Source organism: Lycium barbarum, chromosome 4 (assembly GCF_019175385.1).
Source record: "Lycium barbarum isolate Lr01 chromosome 4, ASM1917538v2, whole genome shotgun sequence".
NCBI classification, from domain to species: Eukaryota; Viridiplantae; Streptophyta; class Magnoliopsida; order Solanales; family Solanaceae; genus Lycium; species Lycium barbarum.
In genome coordinates, this window is record NC_083340.1 from 93,838,032 (window position 1) to 93,859,488 (window position 21,457).

Here is a 21,457-nt window from a genome sequence, read left to right on the forward strand (position 1 = left end):
CCACCCGAGGTCCGCCGAGCTAGAGCGGATAGATTTTTAAATCTGAGGCAAGGAAATATGAGTGCTCGGGAGTATAGCATGCAATTTATTCTTTGGCAAGATATGCCCCGGCTATTGTGGCCGACATGGGAGATTGGGTACATAGATTTGTAAGTGGCCTAGGGCCATATTTATTCAGAGATTGTTTGACGGCTTCCTTGCAAGACGGGATGGATATTTCTTGAATACAGGCCCATGCTCAGAATTTAGAGGGGCGACAACAACCACCAAGAAGTGACCGCGATAACGAAAGAAGGAAAGGCAAGAGGGCTAGATCTATGGGAGCAGGCAGTGGTTACAGAGGGGGATCAAGGCAGACATTTTCTGGTTACTCAGGCCAGTCGGTGACCAGTGAACCTCCTCGATTTGCAGGTAGGAGATTTGATCGCTCCTTCCATTCAGGACAGGGTCAGAGTTCGAGGGCCCTAGATTCCCAAACCAGTGCGGTAGATTGCATTCCGGACAATGTCACCAGGGTTCGGACACTTGCTATACTTTCGGCCAAGTTGGGCACATGATGAGAGATTGCCCGTCGATGAGTGGTAGAGTTGGGGTTCAGGCTACAGGTTCAGCGGCCAGTTCTGTCACACCCTAATCTCATTAGGGTGTGATGGGCACCCGACCCTTACTTAGGGCCGAGCGAACCCTCTGACTCTTGTTACATACATAATCTTTTGAACTCTTAATTAGTGAAATGACAAACGTAATAAATGCTTTTGGAAACTTTCAGAAACAAGTCAAATACGTAATCACACGAAATTTGTAACATAATATAAAATGACACATCGGCTGATAAAGCCGCTTACAAAACTGACATTCTATACCCACGACTCTGTCTGCAAAGTCTCTAACTCCGATCAGAAATCATATCACACATACTCCGACCTGGCAACACTCCAAAGGAAGTGGAGCTCGCCAATCCAACTGAAGCATCTTCTAACAATGTCCTTTGCTCAACTGGGTGTACCTGCGTAGCATGAAACGCAGCCCCCGAAGAACAGGGGGTCAGTACGGAATATGTACTAAGTATGTAAAGCATGGAATACAGAAAACAGAATCATAATCGAAAGAAACAGTACAAAAGTAAGTACACTTTCAGAATACTAAAATACTTATTTTTCTGAATGCAAATCGTATATACCGATGCCATATGCCAGAAGAAGTACAGAAGGTAAGTAGGTCATCCAAAGTGCCAAAATGTGTATTTTCCAAACACCGACTGCGCGTGCCAACATCGTATGTCATCACACACATACATACATAACGGATGCATATGTAACATAATAGTGCCGAGGAACGTACGGCCCGATCCATACATATAACATATTAGTGCCGAGGAACGTTCGACCCGATCAACAATGTATTTGCTGCGGAACGTGCAGCCCGATGCATAGACACATATTTTATTGTTGTGGCACGCGCAGAAGGTTAGTACAGACAATAAGCACGATATGCAGAATAATAAAAACAACTTACTGGAAACACTAATTATGCATGCCAGGAACGGTATCCGGCACCTTACGGGACCTGGGGAACGTGGCGCCACCCTGCCTTTGGCGCCACACACATCATACTCCAGAAGATTTGCTCCATAATCTCCGTCACACATCATAATATCACATCATAAGATCAGAATATACATATACAAATATTTTGTTCGGCGAACCATGAACACATCATAACACTGTTAGCACATCATACTCCGGAATCCATATATGGTACCTTGCCCTCAAGCAAGGGACCCGGTGAACCATGCGCACGAAATATACCGGCCCGGGACCCGGCGAAAGAGGTAATAGCACATGCACAAGCAGAATAGTGAGAAACTGTATGCATATAATCAAGACTCGATAGATAAATATACTTGCCGACACCTGAAGGCTCAGAAACAAGTTTCAAACCAATCGGAGTTAATATATGATAGTTACGGATGTTTTTACCACAGAACCTTTACGAACATTTCAGAAGTCATTTTTGGAAAATCGAAGCAACAATCGTATCAAGTATCTTTTGGGATATCGCATGGATCAAATCAAATATAGCTTTTGGAATCATATACATATATATATATATATATATATATATGTATCAAAGACTTAACGGAATAATCGAACGTTCTAGCAATTGGAGATCAAAACCTTAGTCATATCAATTATCTTTCGAATGCCATTTGGACGCATATCAAACTGAACTTCGGACATCATAAATACGCATCAACCATATGGAACAGCTTATGGAAATCAAAAACGTTAGTCATCCTAGTGGCTCTAAGAATGGGAATTTCTTTAAAATCATACATATACATCATATATTTATTTCATAAAGATCATGCCAAAGAAAGAAAGGGTAAGCCTTACATACCTGCTCCACGGCCTATTAGCTACGTTTATTCGTCCAAGCTCGTTAGTCTACATTCAAGGAGATTTAAATAATCATTAGACATACTGTCACACACTTATCTTAGTCTTTCAAGTAAACTTGTTTATAATCTGCCGAAATTTTGGCAGCATTTACCCTATAAATACACCATCCCCGAGAATTCAACTCGGCCAAAATACAACAACAAATCCGAGAATTTAACTCGGCCAAATTATTAACAACATTACCGACAATCATACTAACAACTTCAACAATCAATCCCAGAACATATTCTAACATCAACAACTCTTGTCACACAATTCACGGCATTTCATTTACATTCAATTTAATCACATATATTCAAGCTAGCACCAATGATTCCACATTCAAGTATTAATCCGAAATCTTTCTAACATGATTCAAGAATACTTCTAACAATTCACAAAATATTCCAACAACCCAATCAACATATTACTTCACCCGCAACCTTTCAAATTCAACAAAAACAATGACAACTCATTTCCTTCCTTCAATTCATGAACTATACCAATGATTCACACACTAACAACATTATTTCCATAAATACAAGAAATGATATTATAGTCACATTAGCTTCTAAAACACTCTCCAACACTTACAACTTCAACTAGAATCACCCAACTTTCATCATCAACATAGAATCCACAACAACAACAACCAAAACACTAGATAAAATAATTGAGTCATCATTCCTACACACCCACACATATACACGGCCACCATACATACACACACACCACACGGCCACACCCACAACACTCTATTTCCATGATTTTCATTCATTTCTACATACTACAACATACATAAACCTTCCATAACATATAAAAGAATAGAAATTCTTACCTTTTTCCTCAATTTCCCACTTGACTAAAATTTTGAATTTGCCACAAAAAGTAGTTTTCTTGCTCTAATAATTATACCACGTTGAAGAGGACCCTTGAATTAGTAGGAATACTAGAAGAAAATATTTTTTTGGATCAAATTTGGAGGCTTCAATTTTTTGTTGGTTTGGCCGAATGGCCCTTTAGTTTTGCTCTCCCTCAAGGTTTCTTGAATGTTCTTGACTTAAAGGTGACAAATGGTGATAAATATGACTAATATACACATGTATTATACCTCCTTGTGGGCCTTGGCCCACCCATAGTGCACGACCCCATGGGGTTTTTTTTTCTAGCCCAACTTTTTTTTTTTTGTATTTAGTCTTGTAATTCATGAAAAATAATTTTCCAAATTCCGAATTTGCCCTTAGCCTTTCTTAATATCTGCGCATCAAAAAATTTCATAAACAACTCTTGTATTAAACAAGATCAAAATTATTGCCTTGCTCTTGGCTTCTTACAATTGTCTTAAATTATCCGAATGCACAAAATGCGAGATATAACATCCTCCCCCCCTTTAGAACATTCGTCCTCGAATGTCAAATTAGTTTTATAGGGTCTCACAAACATTTCGGGGAGGTTTCCTTTTATGGACAACACATGTAATTCATTCACCAATCAACATAATCAATTAAGGAATTTAGATTACCTGTAGGCATAGGAAACAAGTGGGGATACTTCTCCTTCATTTCTTCTTCAGCTTCCCAGGTCATTTCTTTCCGTTTATCATTCCGCCACAATACCTTAACAAAAGCCACATTTTTGGTACGTAATCTTCACTTGATGATCCGATATGGCCACATGTTGTTAATTGTTTTCATCTAATCTACAGTATTGCAATCTCGCTTATCATGCTATAAATATTCATCGACTTCAGGTGTTCTCTTTTCTCCGCTCCCTGCTTCTTTATGTCTTCGTCACTATCCCTTTTTAACCTTTCATTCCAAATATTTATCCAAAAACGTATGTACATAACGGTTCTTTGCCATTCATTATCCTTCGCAGTCCAATTGCGCTTACGGCGACTTATGATCCGAATTCACATAACTTCTTAGTTCACAACATCTTTGAGTTCTTACTACAACTTTTTCCTTTACTTCCTTCTCTCACATTTCTCGACTCAAGTATACTTGTTTTTGATTTATTTGTATTGGGGCTCGTTTCATCCGTCATTATTCCTTGCTGGCCCTCCGGTGTGGCTTCCTTACAAACATGATCGTGCGTCATTTCACAATGACCGTTCATATAATTTCATAGCGTATATTCTCATGCTCCGTATAATTAATGGTCCATGAAGTATTTTCTAGTATCCAACAAACTCTTTTATCTCCTTCACAGACGCTGCGTTCTCTCCTCCTTTCAAAAATTTCCAACCACCAATCGTAGATTATTTTTTTTAACAGTCGTTGTTGTCCGAAATATCCTTTGAATCTTATCATTTTCTCCATTATCCTTTCTGCATTTATCTTGTAGCCATTTTCTTACTATTTTATTACTCTTACAACACGTCGCTGCGTACTTAGGTACGGTGCAAATTTGCCCGATAAGGCGGATTCAAATCATGGCATAAACATAGCATAATTCATGTTAGCATGAAGCATTCGCTTAAGGTATCTTCCAACCCTTCCCTTTATGTCGGCCTTACGGTTCACTCATTGTTAATTCATTTCTACTTCTTCCATGTATCCTTTTGATGTGCCGACATGTTTCGAACTCTGGTCCCGAGCTATGAAATTTCTTTTTCCAGCGCTTGAAAATGTTGTGATTCCTTGTAAGCCTAATATGGTCTCCCCCCCCCCTCCCTTTAACGGGCTCTTCATATGCCAATAGTCCTTTTGTGAGATCCTTTCCAACTCTGTGCATAACATATCGAAACTTCTTACCATAAGTTTTCCTTTTCATTTTTTTTTCTTTTTTTTTTGTCTACATTATCATTCTTGTCAACATTCCCATACCTTTCCATCCACTCTTAATCCTTTCACCTATTTTAATTTACTTACTCATAGCTCTTCTTAACTACGCGTCCGCGTCGCAGCTATACGTCCACATTCTCGAACGTCTCGCTACTTTTGCTCACAGCACAAAATCCTTACCGCCTATAGTCTCTCTATCCTCACTCATCAACCCTTTAACTATATTTATGGTACTATGACCGAGCGGTCTTCCATGCACATTCTTTATGTTTCATTCCATTTTCTCTAGGATCAAGTCTTTCAAACTTCACATGAATTCTCACTCCACGCCTTTAATTTCCAAATCAACGATGTTGACCCATTATCCTTATTCTTCCCCTAATACGTAATCAGGTTCCTATTACTTTATTCCCAAACGTTCTCTTTCTCCTTCGACTAACCCGTTAGTACATTTTTCCTACTTCCATCCTTAACCTTTTTGGGTTCCTTCCCTCTCGAACATTTTTTTCTTTTCTTATTATTTTCCGTGTGGATTCTAAAGTTAGTGAAATATTACTTTAAGCTCATAATTCCGTTACAATTCTAAGTCATCCTTTCAGGAAACACTTCCATTCCCGAGGCAAATCATATTAATGCAGCTGCACGTTTATTCCTTTATATACCTTTCAAGTGTCGAAATTTTCTAGCATCACCACAAGGCTTTATCATTCTTTCTCTTACTTCACATTCTTTCTTTTTCAAATCTCATTGTATTAGAATTTCCAATCTTAACCAGTAGAGAAAATAACATCAACTTACCTTATAACATTTGTGCCGTTTATTTTTGCTGTCACTCGAACTTCGGTACCCTTACTTGATTAATGCCTCTTTACTGTAACGCCGGTTACTGGGACTCACATGTCCACTCATACAATCACATATGAGACATGCATTCTTATATATATATATATATATATATATATATATATATATATATATATATATATATATATATATATATATATATATATATATATATATAATCACTATCAACTATCCCACAAAATACTTCCAAACGCTATTCAAGCCTATCCAAATTCCAGAGCTGTGATGCACTTTTTGTATACTACTTTTCATCCTAAGATTTCCCTCACCTTAGCACGCTTAACCTCGTAACTTCGATAGAATTCGGTGCCTTAATGCTGATATAATCGCGCCCGCTTCCTCGCATGACCTTTATTACATGATCTAGAGAAAATTAAAGTCTTGCAGATTTCGAGACATTTTCGTAACACGTCTTTCCCCTTTACAATTACTATTTTCCCTTTTTAATCCTCGATATCCACTTTTCGCTTATTGTATACTACTTTTCGTCCTAAATTCCTGGATTCCCGATGGTAACAAATATACCTTCGTCGCCGTTATCTATAAGTATTCGGATATCAGTCTGTTCGGATTCCAACTCACCATTCTTGTATAATAATTTATAACAAAACTGATTGTCGACTTTCTGAATTCTCCTACAGACCTTGTTCCTATTAAGCCTCGAATGTTATCCATTGCAATCCTTCGGACTGCTAATCGTTCTTCTCACAATTATCTTCCATGCTACGCCCAAATCCGTAGCTCTTCTAAAACATCACATCCCAATTATTGTCTTCTTACGATATTTCCCTTTCACACTTCCTTCTGTTAGGCGTGCTTAACTAAGTGACCTGATTTTTATTTGAACAATTCTAGCAGAATCTATTTTACCATTCTTACCATTTAATATCTGTACGCAGCAAATACCAACAATGCCTTACAGAGCATGCGGCTATATTTCACAATCTAGTATTCCAGAGCTTCCAGTTTCAGATAACAGAACAAATATATCAAAACTTCTATAACCTTCCATATCATCCTTTACCTTCTCCGTCGTATGTAAGGCTTATATAAGGAATTTCATTTCCTATGACTTGGCTCTATCGCACGATCTGAGACAGAAAGAAGGTCAACAATCCCAAGATGCCCTGTAGCCTCCTATTTATAAATGTGGCCGGCTTCACACCCATAAACAGGACTCTACTTGACACGACTTTGCAGACAACCCCTAGGACAAACCAGCTCTGATACCACTTTGTCACACCCTAATCTCATTAGGGTGTGATGGGCACCCGACCCTTACTTAGGGCCGAGCGAACCCTCTGACTCTTGTTACATACATCATCTTTTGAACTCTTAATTAGTGAAATGACAAACGTAATAAATGCTTTTGGAAACTTTCAGAAACAAGTCAAATCTGTAATCACACGAAATTTTTAACATAACATAAAATGACACATCGGCTGATAAAGCCGCTTACAAACCTGACATTCTATACCCACGACTCTGTCTGCAAAGTCTCTAACTCCGATCAGAAATGATATCATACAAACTCCCACTCGGCAACACTCCAAAGGAAGTGGAGCTCGCCAATCCAGCTGAAGCATCTCCTAAAAATGTCCTTTGCTCAACTGGGTGTTCCTGCGTGGCATGAAACGCAGCCCCCGAAGAACAGGGGTTCAGTACGGAATATGTACTAAGTATGTAAAGCATGGAATACAGAAAATAGAATCATAATCGAAAGAAACGGTACAAAAGTAAGTACACTTTCAGAATACCAAAATACTTATTTTTCAGAATGCAAATCGTATATACTGATGCCATATGCCAGAAGAAGTACAGAAAGTAAGTAGGTCATCCAGAGTGCCAAAATGTATATTTTCCAAACACCGACTGCGCGTGCCAACATCGTATATCATCACACACATACACACATAACGGATTCATATGTAACATAATAGTGCCGAGGAACGTACGGCCCGATCCATACATATAACATATTAGTGCCGAGGAACTGTCACACCCTAATTCCGCTAGGGTGTGATAGGCACCCGACCCTTACCTAGGGCCGAGCGAACCCTCAGACTCTTGCTGCACATAAAATCATGTCAAACTTTTCAAATCAAATGAGATGAAATACATCGTAAATTTTTTTTTTCCAGAAATATTCTTTCACGTAGCTTCCAAGCATAACGAATCAATAATCATACAAAATTTAGTACATAACACAGACCGACATTTTCGCTGACGGAGCCGCTTACAGACTGACAACCAATACCCACGACGCTGTCTGCAAAGTCTCTAACGTAATCCAGAAAGCATAACATACCAACTCTGACTCGGCAGCACTCCGGGAACAAATGGAGCTTGCCATCTGCACTGGAACATCTTCTATACTGTCTTCAACTCACCTGGGAGTACCTGCGCGGTATGAAACGCAGCCCCCCGAAAAGAGGGGGTCAGTACGAAATATGTACTGAGTATGTAAAGCATACAACACAGAAAGCAAAGTCACAACTGAAATACGATATATAGAAAGCGAGCACAATAGCCAGCATACTAAGGAGTCGTATCCGGCGTACAACAGGCAAACGAAGTTCCGGAGAAATCAACACGGCAATCGGGATGACAAAATGTTTGCTTTCTATTGGAAAACATCTTTGTTTCACACACATAGAAGAATCAACGCACAATTTCCGCGGCCATAAGTCCAGCAGTCACAATCACACATACCGCGGTCAAGTATCCAGCAGTTTTCTATCACAAGTTCGACATACCGCGGTCAAGGGTCCAGCGGTCTATGTCGGCATAATCACAAGTGCGGCAGACGCGGTCAAGGGTCCAGCAGTCAATGTCACACGTCCGGCATGACGCGGTCAAGGGTCCAGCAGTCAATGTCGGGCACGCCGCGGTCGAGGGTCCAGCGGCCAATATCACATATACGCATATTCACATAACCGGCCCAGGATTCGGTAACACAGAAGATAACCAGACAAAATGCCAAATTATCACTTTCCAAACATAATCACACATGCCAGGATCATGCATCACACAGGACTCAGGTATACCAAAATCGTATATCGGAAAATAAAGAAAATAAGTAGTTTGTCCAGAATCTCAGGGTAAGATTTTTAAAAACGCTTTAGATGTCCAAAAAAAATTTATAATGCTCATGAAGGTGGTCATAACACCTATCATATAGTGAACAGCATAATAACCAGGAGTTACCTGCGAACTCCGGACAAGAGTACATTGGCTAAAGCCGTACATCACATGTCAGGGTTTCGGTCCCCACAATTGGGTCAATAATCATTAAAATCCGTCTTGGGATAGATAAAATATCTCCCGTTTAGTAGTCGGAACAATAAGCATGAGTTCCCTTGACTTACCGTACGGGAATAAGACAAACAGAACAATAAGAGAGGCATCGGGGATAGCGGGCCCACCTCGGGCCAAGTCGAGGCGGCGGACGAGAATCACGCCCATTAGACTCTACGGAGTCATCCAAGAAAGTTTTAGAACGATCGGGTTACATTTGTAAACGTTTTGGAAGTCCAACCACTTTTCTAGTAAAATGCACCTTTTATAATTCAATTCTATTGAATGAATAGTAACGAAAACTAATCTCGGGTTACGATGAGCAGGATGGTCCCCGAGGCCGAAATCTCAACCTAGTAGACCTAGGGCATGCCAAAGAAGGAAATGATAAGCTTTACATACCTTTCGCGCTACTCACGCTTGTCCAAACTCAATCTCCGTTTCGCCCAAAACCTACAAATGGTCATTTTTACCAATTGTTAACTATAAGGCTTTTGGTATTCAATCTTTAACTCATCACTTGTCTACAAAAATTTGGGCAGCATTTCCCCTATAAACTCGTCTATCCGAATTTCCAATTGCTCTCCTGTTGACACAGAAATACCAACAATAACATATGGACACAACCATATCTTCAATTCTTTTATTTCAACAAGAACAACAACATATCAAAACAGCCCCCAACTGTAACATAACGATGCCCGAAATTCTAACGAACACTTGCAATACACCAAGCAGCCCATATGCACTTCTTATACCTTATTTCATGCAATATTTTCAGAAAATTTCAGGGAAATACAACAGCAGCCACTCGACACCACATCATCTACTCATGTGCAATAAAACCACATTATTATCTCTATAATCCTTACAACAACCCACAACAATTTAACTCCAACTCTAACCATTAAATTCCTTCACTCTCCTCACATATCCATGATTACAACAACCAAAATATTAATTCAAATCAGTCCATCAATTTCAATTAAAACAGCCCCTCACCCATAAATTTCAACAAAACAACAAACGAGTTTATAATGTTGTTTTCTCCGTTCTAATTCGTTAAAACTCTAAATAAACACTTTAATAACATAAAAGGAATTTTCTAAATACCTTATCAGAAGATCCACCACGAAAATTTCATCCCCCAAGACCAATATTTATCTCAAATTGAAGGCAACGCAACGTACAACGTTTTTCTCTTCATGAGCTTCGGGATTCAGAGCTCGGATTTTGATCAAAATGGCTTCCTTAGCCTAGGATCTCTCTCTCTCTCTCTCTCTAATGTTTTTGGAGGATATTAGCTGAAAATGATCAGCCCTCAAGTGAATTTTCCATATATATTAACGTTAATGGGCCTCATGGGCCGAAACATTAGTGTTTGGGTCGGGTCCAAACTTGCTGCCCTGCCAGCCCAAATTGCATCGTCCATATTTCCTTATCCAAGTATCATTTTGACGAGAGGTTTGTTGCGTTGGAAACTAGACTCGATGAAATTCATTTTAGGCTTTTGAAACACCTTAAAACTCCTCATATACTAGGAGATATGCCCCCAACAATATGGGCTAAAAATCTGGTCCGAGATTTTACTGAAGTTGTTCCGATTCATTTTGTTTAGATTCGTTTATCTTCTAATCCTCTTCCAACTCTCATGTAACCTCTTATACATACATATACATACCCATATACATACATAACAATCCATACACGTCTCGAAGGGTCCGGAGAATCACCATAACCTTAAACGTAACTGGAGAACTTACGAAGCTTCGACGAAACTCCAATCGCAAAAATATATTCATATCTTTTATCCATCTTCTATATCATTACTAATAATCTCAAATACTTTAAAAGGGCACTCACATTACCTCATATACGCTCATAACGCGATTTCAAATCCTTTAGGTTACGATGTCACCTCGGGATACTTAAGGCAACCATATATATAACGATATTCTTACTAACTCGATTAACTTTCCTTGAACTTTCTTAACTCATTCTTTCTTGTCTTAATTAAAATAGCACAGACTCTTACGGGGTGTAACAGGAACGTTCGACCCGATAAACAATGTATTTGCTGCGGAACATGCAGCCCGATCCATAGACACATATTTTATTGTTGTGGCACGCGCAGAAGGTTAGTACAGACAATAAGCACGATATGCAGAATAATAAAAACAACTTACTGGAAACACGAATTATGCATGCCAGGAACGGTATCCGGCACCTTACGGGACCTGGGGAACGTGGCGCCACCCTGCCTTTGGCGCCACACACATCCTACTCCAGAATATTTGCTCCGTAATCTCCGTCACACATCATAATATCACATCATAAGATCAGAATATACATATACACATATTTGGTTCGGCGAACCATGAACACATCACAACACCATTAGCACATCATACTCCGGAATCCATATATGCTACCTGGCCCTCAAGCAAGGGACCCGGTGAACCATGCGCACGAAATATACCGGCCCGGGACCCGGCGAAAGAGGTAATAGCACATGCACGAGCAGAATAGTGAGAAATTGTATGCATATAATCAAGACTCGATAGATAAATATACTTGCCGACACCTGAAGGCTCATAAACAAGTTTCAAACCAATCGGAGTTAATTTATGAAAGTTACGGATGTTTTTACCACAGAACCTTTACGAACATTTCAGAAGTCATTTTTGGAAAATCGAAGCAACAATCGTATCAAGTATCTTTCGGATATCGCATGGATCAAATCAAATATAACTTTTGGAATCATATATATATATATATATATATATATATATATATATATATCAAAATGTATCAAAGACTTAACAGAATAATCGAACGTTCTAGCAATTGGAGATCAAAACCTTAGTCATATCAATTATCTTTCGAATGCCATTTGGACGCATATCAAACTGAACTTCGGACATCATAAATACGCATCAACCATATGGAACAGCTTATGGAAATAAAAAACGTTAGCCATCCTAGTGGCTCTAAGAATGCGAATTTCTTTAAAATCATACATATACATCATATATTTATTTCATAAAGATCATGCCAAAGAAAGAAAGGGTAAGCCTTACATACCTGATCCACGTCCTATTAGCTACGTTTATTCGTCCAAGCTCGTTAGTCTACATTCAAGGAGATATACATAATCATTAGACATACTGTCACGCACTTATCTTAGTCTTTCAAGTAAACTTGTTTATAATCTCCCAAAATTTCGGCAGCATTTCCCCTATAAATACACCATCCCCGAGAATTCAACTCGGCCAAAATACAACAACAAATCCGAGAATTTAACTCGGCCAAATTATTAACAACATTACCGACAATCATACTAACAAATTCAACAATCAATCCCAGAACATATTCTAACATCAACAACTCTTGTCACACAATTCACGGCATTTCATTTACATTCAATTTAATCACATATATTCAAGCTAGCACCAATGATTCCACATTCAAGTATTAATCTGAAATCTTTCTGACATGATTCAAGAATACTTCTAACAATTCACAAAATATTCCAACAACCCAATCAACATATTACTTCACCCGCAATCTTTCAAATTCAACAAAAACAATGACAACTCATTTCCTTCCTTCAATTCATGAACTATACCAATGATTCACACACTAACAACATTATTTCCATAAATACAAGAAATGATATTATAGTCACATTAGCTTCCAAAACACTCTCCAACACTTACAACTTCAACTAGAATCACCCAACTTTCATCATCAACATAGAATCCACAACAACAACAACCAAAACACTAGATAAAATAATTGAGTCATCATTCCTACACACCCACACATATACACGACCACCATACATAGACACACACCACACGGCCACACCCACAACACTCTATTTCCATGATTTTCATTCATTTCTACATACTACAACATACATAAACCTTCCATAACATATAAAAGAATAGAAATTCTTACATTTTTCCTCAATTTCCCACTTGACTAGAATTTTGAACTTGCCACAAAAATTAGTTTTCTTGCTCTAATAATTATACCACGTTGAAGAGGACCCTTGAATTAGTAGGAATACTAGAACATTTTTTTTTTTGGATCAAATTTGGAGGCTTCAATTTTTTGTTGGTTTGGCCGAATGGCCCTTTATTTTTGCTCTCCCTCAAGGTTTGTTGAATGTTCTTGACTTAAAGATGACAAATGGTGATAAATATGACTAATATACACATGTATTATACCTCCTTGTGGGCCTTGGCCCACCCATAGTGCACGGCCACATGGGGTTTTTTTTTCTAGCCCAACTCTTTTTTTTTTGTATTTAGTCTTGTAATTCATGAAAAATAATTTTTCAAATTTCGAATTTGCCCTTAGCCTTTCTTAATACCTGCGCATCAAAATTTTTCATAAACAACTCTAGTGTTAAACAAGATCAAAATTATTGTCTTGCTCTTGGCTTCTTACAATTGTCTTAAATTATCCGAATGCACAAAATGTGAGATATAACAAGTTCTTCCTCAGTGCGCCCGGTAGGGCAGACTCCCCAGATGTCAGCAGGCCAAGGTAGAGGCAGAGGGGCAGCATCTACTTCAGGTACCAGTCAGCCTCGTGTATATGCTTTAGCCGGACGACAGGATCTTGAGTCCTCCCCGGATGTGGTTACAGGTACATTGTCTATATTCTCCCGTGATGTATATGCACTAATAGATCCGGGTTCTACTCTTTCTTATATTTCTCCATATGTTTCTGGTTGTATTGGGGTGAAACTTGAGCCAATCAAACCTTCTGAGGTGTCTATTCCAGTTGGTGATCCCGTGATAGCAAGACAAGTGTATAAAAATTGTGTTGTTGTGATATGTGATCGCCAGACCACAGCTGATTTGATTGAGCTGGAAATGATAGATTTAGATGTAATTATGGGTATGGATTGGTTGGCATCGTGCTATGCTAATGTTGATTGCCGAGCGAAAGTGGTTCGATTTCGATTTCCGGGAGAGCCCGTGCTTGAATGGCAGGGTAATACAGCATCTCCAAATGGCAGGTTTATTTCCTACCTTAAGGCAAGGAAGATGATAGCCAAGGGTTATATTTATCACTTAGTTCTGGTTCATCACACTCAGTCAAAGCCACCAATTTTCCAATCAGTTCCGGCAGTGAATGAATTTCCGGATGTATTCCCAGATGAACTTCGAGGTCTTCCTCCGTAAAGAGGGATTGACTTCGCCATTGATGTGTTGCCGGACACCAAGCCTATTTCTATTCCTCCGTATCGAATGGCTCCGGCAGAGTTGAAAGAGCTAAAGGCACAGTTGAAAGATTTGCTTGAAAGGGGTTTATTAGACCCAGTTCATCACCGTAGAGAGCACCGGTCTTGTTTGTAAGAAAGAAAGATGGATCTCTACGTATGTGTATCGACTACAGGCAAATGAATAAAGTGACGATAAAGAACAAATATCCTATTCCGAGAATTGATGATTTATTTGACCAGATACAGGGTGCCAAGTGGTTTTCTAAAATCGATTTGAGGTCGGGTTATCATCAAGTGAGAGTTAGAGAAGCAGATATTCCCAAGACATCCTTCAGAATGAGTTATGACCACTATGAATTCAGAGTGATGTCTTTTGGGTTGACTAATGCTCCGGCCGTGTTTATGAACTTTATGAATAATGTATTCAGGTGTCACGACCCAAACCGATGGGCCGTAATAAGTGCCTGACCACTACTGGCCAAGCACTCCTGTGCTTGCATTTACTTCTCACTGACTGTCCAGGGCCCACATACAATCTGTAACTGTGCTATACTGTCTCCCGAACAATCAACATAAAAGACACCGTATCGGGAATCCACGGCCAACACATACATATAAACACAAATGCTCAGAGTAACAGCGCAAACCGATTGGCCACCTCATATATATTGTACAACAAATAAGTGCTGACGAGGTTGCATAACAACACGACTACATATCACTGTCTACAGACCTCTATGGAGTACAAGCTATGGAAGGGACAGGACAAGGCCTTGCCATACCCATATGTGTGCATAACAGAATAGTATACCGAGGACTGCAGCTCCGGATCAATGGAGCGTACTGACTGCTGCTGAAGGGACATCTTACTGCTGCAAATCGTCTGACTGGCTACCTGACCCTGCGGGCATGAACGCAGCGTCCACAGGAAGGGACGTCAGTACGAGTAATGTACCGAGTATGTAAGGCATGAATAGTAACATAATAAGGGATGTAAAGTATGAATAATAACAGAATGGAAATGTAGAGCATGTCGTAAGATAAAAGAGTGACCTGTACATATAAGTGCCTCTTAGGATGGATTCCATGCATGCTTAGCTTTCTTGGAGAAACATTTCTTGTTCATATATATAGAACATAGAACATATCATATTGCCGAACAACGTCGACTTCGATTCATGCAACCACATATGTCCCGCGTCCGGGCATCCCGCGTCCGGGATGATATCATGTCATATTATACCAACTGATCAAGTGGTTACGCGTATATAACGCTCACCCCTTTTTCCCATATCCCCCATGTACATATACATATATCATATAAGCAGCATGCAGGAGAGCCCAAAGAATGTTATGTCTCTATCGGAGTGACGTAAGGTCGGTAACCTCCGATTACATTATGAAATAATCATCATCGCTTTGTCTTACCTTGAAGGAACAATTATTATAAGGTGAGACTATCAATGAATAATAGCATCAAGAGAAAACATAAAAAAAGATCGTAAATCTGATAAGGCATCAATTCATATACTTTGGAATCGTTAAAAAATAGTCGTCATCCATGAATAAAATTGGGAGATCAGGAAATAGCTCAACATTCTTATATCGTCATTGAAAACGTAGCCTTGGGACCTTTAAACATAGAATCCTCCTCATCATAATCATCGTAGGAAATATTCCCATTTTTTTGGGGCATCATTGTCATCATGGTAAACCATGTCCACCATCGGGGACATAAGAGCTTACGAAATCATAAACCCCTGTTTTGGAAAAATACGAGCATTTTGAAAAACATTAACGGGTTATCAGGAAGGCAATCATGCCTTGGGACCATAGTTCAAACATTGACGGGTTATCAGGAAAGTAATCATGCCTTGGGACCATAGACTTCTAACTTTTGAAAACAGGAAGCTACGGAAGCATTCATGAAATCGTAACATAGGAATCATGCCTTTGAAAGAAAGGGACGAGCCTTAACATACCTGTTCCACCTCCTATTAGCTATGCTTATGCGTCCGAGCTTGTAAGTCTACATTTAAGAGGATTTATACTATCGTTAGCCTCTTCATCGTACACTTATTCCAAGTTTCAAACCGAACTATTTTATATTCTGCCGAAAATCGAGCAGCATCTCCCCCGTTTATATGCCTAGCCCGAATTCTCAATTCAGCAACAAACAACTATCACAACAATACCAACATTAACCATAATATTTCCAACTCCAAAATACTTCATAAACACCCCATATGGTGTTTGTCCCATATTTCCATCACAGAATCATTTTATAACAATTTTACAGCGCCTTCTCCGTAAATAAACTAAGATTAACGTTAATAGCAAAAGATTCATACCTTTCTTTCGATAAGAATGCTATATATTCACTCCCCCACCTTGAGCTTAAGCCACAACGCGTTGATACATACGTTTGTAGTTGCAACTATACGCCGTCTGGACCGGGATTTGAGAATTATACCTGGTTTCGGGCTAAACAGTTGGTGGTGGAAAGTTGGAGAGTATTCTGGAAGGTTTGGGGATGTTTGGGTGTGTTTTGGACGAAAATATGGGGGCCTCCCCTTTTATAGAACGGCCCAGGTTCTGCCTGGACCGACTTACTTTTCCTTCAGCACGTTCGCGCCCCCTTTGGACGCGTTCGCGCTGGCTTATTTTTTCTGATTGTACCTTCGTTCAGTAAAAAGGTCATACCTCTTGATCCCAATATCGTGTGAGGGCCCACGACCTATTGTTGGAAATATAATTCAATTATCGATAACTTTCATTCTTTGTGTTTTTCCAAATTCCAAACTTATAATATCGCTTTGTCCCCTCCAAATCAGATTATCCGAAAATGTTTCCTTTAATCGTCCTTTTGGAGGGCTTATGCCCATATTTGGCTTAAGGGTCCTTCTTAGGACTTGATCAACTTTCCATGTACTACTCATATATCTATTCATATGTCCCTTATAAAATTCCGGTATGTGGGCCCCACTTAGCTTGCAGTAACGAGGGCTTTTCATCAAGTAACATATGAACTAAATCACACCATATGGTCTCCCAATGCCATACATAGGTTATTATTACATTCTTATAATATAACCTTCATCCGGAATCTGGGCCTTAAAATTGTCCAGCGCGTTCGCGCTGTGTTGGCCCTTGGCTTTCTGCGCGTTCGCGCCACTCCCTGGCGCGTTCGCGCAAGCCATTTTCCTGGTCTGCCAGCCCAACTTGTAATGTCCATATCTCCTTAATTCACTGGTTTTCCAATCCTCCTATAACCTATTATGTGAACTCAAACTCTTATAATCGTAACACGAGCACCTATAATCTTGTATCTTCTCGACAGTAACACCGATGTTTGCAATTGAGTAGCTAATACCTCACGAATCTCAACGTACAGAAGTTACGGGGTGTAACATCCTTCCCCCCTTAGAAACATTCGTCCTCGAATGTTGCAGTATTGCCAACCCACGACACCATCTTTGATTCCTTAGAACCGTTATCCTTGTCGTAGGGTCCGATCACCGTTTGCTTAGACTTTAACCTGGTTCAGTCTCTTCTCACCTTTCCTTAACTCTTTCATTGCTTTCAGTCAGCCTCTTTAACTTCTTTGTCTTCATGTACATGGTTGGAAATTAACTAGCACCTCGCTTTCATTTTTTCTCCATTATTATAGCCTTGACTTATCGTGCCATAACTATTCATCGGCCTGTAAGTATCCTCTTTTTCTCGCTCCTTGTTTCCCTACAAGTGGGAAATTACCTTGCTCATATACGACACACTCTTTGTGTTTATCTCTTCAGTACCATCTCGGGCTGTCCTTTTTATACTTGTTGATCTTGGATATACACTACATTGACTCCTTGTAGTTCATTGGTTAGCTTCATTAGTGCTTACGTCCTTGTCACTATCTCTCTTAATCCTACATTCTAAATATTTGTTCAATCATGACTTTGTCGCTAACGAGTATAATGGTTATGTTCCTTTCCAAGGCCAGTATTATCAATATCCAAAATACGTATATACATAATGGTTCTTCGCCATTTATTATCCTTCGCAGTCCAGTTACACTTATGGCAACTTATAATCCGAGTTCAACTAATTTCATAGCTCGCAACATCTTTGAGCTCCTGCTACAACCTTTTCTTTACTTCCTTCCCTCACATCTCTCAACACAATCCCAGAAGCATAGGACTATGGAAATTCTTCTATTATGACTCTCTTGCAACTCAAGTATACTTGTCTTCGATTTCGTTGTTTTGGCGATCGTTTCGTCCATCGTTATTCCTTGTTGGCTTTCCGGTGTGGCCTTCTTACAATTGTAGTTGGGCATAGCTTCACGTTGACGGTTCATATAATTCCATAGCATATGCTCTCATGTTCAGCGTAGTTAGTGGTCCATGAACTATTTTCTAATACCCGGTGAACTCTTATATTTCCATTCATAAGAGCAGCGTTCTTCCTTTCTTCGGAAAAATACCAAACTACCAATCGTTGTTACTTCGTTATAATAGTCGTTGTCATCCGAAATGTCCTTTGGATTTGTCATCCTCTCCATTATCCTTTGTGAACTTAGCTTGTAGACCTTTCTTGCTCTCTTTATTACCCTCTTGGACACGTCACTGCATACTTAGGTACTGCGCAATTTTGCTCGATACGGGGGATTCAAACCATGGTCTAGAAATATCGTAGCTCATGTCGGCATGAAACATTCTCTTAAGGTGTCTTCCATACTTTCTCCCTATGTCTGCCTCATGGTACATTTAATTTTCATTCGTTTCTGTCTCTTTCTGGTACCTTCCTAACATGCCTCAAACTTTTGCCTTGAGCTAATAAGTTTCTTCTTCTGGAGCTTGAGAACGTCATAAGTCCTTTCAGGTCTAATATATTCTTCCCCCCTTATTAAGAAGGTCCTTATATGCCAATAGCCTTCAAGTATCCATCGTCTTCAATAATTATCTGTCGTCCTTCACGATCTTCTTACGGCCGGGGTTCTGTCATCGTATGGTCTGACTTGTCTATCTTCTTGCTAGTTACAGTCTTGTATCCAATCGGAATACTTATAAGGGTTGGATCCATTTCCGATGCCTTCTTTTCCGTCTTTTCACACCTCTGTCTTTTTATGACTAACGGTTTTCCGGACCTACAAGTTAATGGGGACATCGAGATTCACCACGTCCTTTATGAAGTCTTCGATTATACCTAACTCCTTGTTTTTCTATTCCCGACTTTGCTTATAACATATCTAGAATTCTTCTTATCTTGAGTTCTTCTTCCATTTATGTCTATATCATCATTATTTTTTTCATTTTTCATTTTTTTCAACAGTTCCATACCCTTCCATCAACTACTAGTCCTTTCGCCCGCTTAGCTCACTTACTCATAATCCTTCTTAACTACGCGTTTGTGTTGCAGCTGTGCATCCATGTTTTTCGAGTGTTCTGCTACTTTTGCTCTTAGCACAGAATTCTTACAGTTTACACCCTCTCTGTCCTCGTTCATCGAACCTTTATCTATCTTTATGATGCTATGGCCGAGCGGTCTCCTATGCACGTTCCTTATATTTCATTCTATTTCCTCTATGATCAAATCTCTCGGTCCTCACATGAATTCTCACTCCATGCCATTAATTTTCTAATTAATTGTGTCGACTCATCATCCTTGTTCTTTCCTCGATGAATAATCGGCTTCCTACCACTAATTCGTTAAAGTATCCTTCTCACTCTCATTGTTAAAGATTTCCAGTTACTTTCCTCCTAAATACTCTCCTTTTCCTTCGATCAGCCCATTGGTATACCTTTCCTACTTTCATCCTTGGCGTTCCTTGGGTTTCTTCCTCCTCGAGCACCTTTCTTCTCTTGTTATTTGTAGTATCGGCTCTGGAGTCCGTGAAATATTACTTTAAATGCGCAAATCCGTTTTATTCTTAAGTCGTCTTTTTAGGAAAGCTTCTCTATATCCGAGGCAACCATATCAATATGACTACACATTTATCCCTTTGTATACCTCTCAAGAGCTGAAAATCTCTTAGTATCTGTTACACCTCGGAAAAATTTCCCGTTGGTGCGCAAGTAAATGAACTAATGATGTGTGCGAGGAGTGCGAGTGTATAATGTTTCATGGGAAATGTATGAAAAGGGATGTGGATGATTAGAATGAAAAGTCGAGAAATGAGAAAAATTGAAAGTTGGCAAAACTGCCCAGTGGTCGTATATTGCAAAATACGGACCGTAAAGTGCAATACGGTCCGTAAACTGGCAGTCGTAAACTGCCATGCAAAAGCTTCAGCCTTCTGCTAGTGGTCGTATAGTGCAAAATACGGACCGTAAAGTGCAATACGATCCGTAAACTTGAAGTCGTAAACTGGCAAGTCCAACTTCAACTTTCTGCCAGCTGAGGAAGATGTATAATACGACCTGGTGGACGGACCGTAAAGTGATTTACGGTCTGTAAACCATGGTCGTTTATCACCATGCATGCAGGCCAAAGTCTCTGGTCCTGCTTAAGCTTAAAGACGACCACGAGGGACGGTCCGTAAAGTGGAATACGGACTGTAAACCTCCATGGACGACCACTGTTCACCCAGCACAGATTTTCCAATTCATTAAATATGAGGATCAAGACTTATTTTATTTCATTACAACATTACACCACTTCTCTCTAAAACTTCTCTCTACATTTATTATATGAGTTTTCAAGGATTATAAGCCATCAATAACATTAAGACAAGTGAATCAAGGATAAGGGAATCATCAAGGATCATCCAAGTCAAGAAATCCAAATGGAGAAAAACTAGGGTTTTGCTCAAAGAAGAGTATTATCAACCAAAGCTT